General features: G+C 49.3%; 1 non-coding gene across 1 annotated transcript in view; it reads left to right on the top strand.

Annotated features, from left to right (window-relative positions):
• The first annotated feature begins 4 nt into the window (after positions 1-4).
• TraAM80_08525 overlaps positions 5-881 on the top strand; it is a 2,720-nt gene continuing 1,843 nt past the window's right edge. The window contains exon 1 of the ribosomal RNA XR_003828669.1: positions 5-881. This exon is cut by the window's right edge and continues 1,843 nt beyond it. This is a non-coding gene — a ribosomal RNA (18S ribosomal RNA).

The raw sequence follows: 881 nt of genomic DNA, 5'->3' as shown, positions 1-881 counted from the left end.
GGGGATCTGGTTGATTCTGCCAGTAGTCATATGCTTGTTTCAAGGACTTAGCCATGCATGCCTCAGAATCACTGCATTGCAGGAATCTGCGCATGGCTCATTACATCAGACGTAATCTGCCGCAAAAATCTTGCGGTTTCCGCAACATTGGATAACTTGGCGAAACGCCAAGCTAATACATGAACCAACCGGATGTTCTCTGTTTCGGCGGTGGGGCAACTCACCGCCATGGGATGTCCAGCGAATGAATGAAAGTAAAACCAATGCCTTCACCGGCAGTAACACCCAGAAGTGTTGATTCAATTCATTCCGTGCGAAAGCTGGGTTTTTTACCTGGCGTCTTTTGACGAACAACTGCCCTATCAGCCAGCGATGGCCGTGTAGTGGACTGCCATGGCGTTGACGGGAGCGGGGGATTAGGGTTCGATTCCGGAGAGGGAGCCTGAGAAATAGCTACCACTTCTACGGAGGGCAGCAGGCGCGCAAATTGCCCAATGTCAAAAAAAAACGATGAGGCAGCGAAAAGAAATAGAGCCGACAGTGCTTTGCATTGTCGTTTTCAATGGGGGATATTTAAACCCATCCAAAATCGAGTAACAATTGGAGGACAAGTCTGGTGCCAGCACCCGCGGTAATTCCAGCTCCAAAAGCGTATATTAATGCTGTTGCTGTTAAAGGGTTCGTAGTTGAATTGTGGGCCTTCGAGGCGCAATGGTTTAGTCCCGTCCACTTCGGATTGGTGACCCATGCCCTTGAGGTCCGTGAACACTCAGAAACAAAAAACACGGGAGTGGTACCTCTCTGATTTTCGCATGTCATGCATGCCAGGGGGCGCCCGTGATTTTTTACTGTGACTAAAAAAGTGTGACCAAAGCAGTCAT

Source organism: Trypanosoma rangeli (assembly GCF_003719475.1).
Source record: "Trypanosoma rangeli strain AM80 chromosome Unknown Tra_15.4_contig_00427, whole genome shotgun sequence".
Taxonomy (NCBI): Eukaryota; Euglenozoa; class Kinetoplastea; order Trypanosomatida; family Trypanosomatidae; genus Trypanosoma; species Trypanosoma rangeli.
This window is presented reverse-complemented; position numbering and strand designations above follow the sequence as displayed.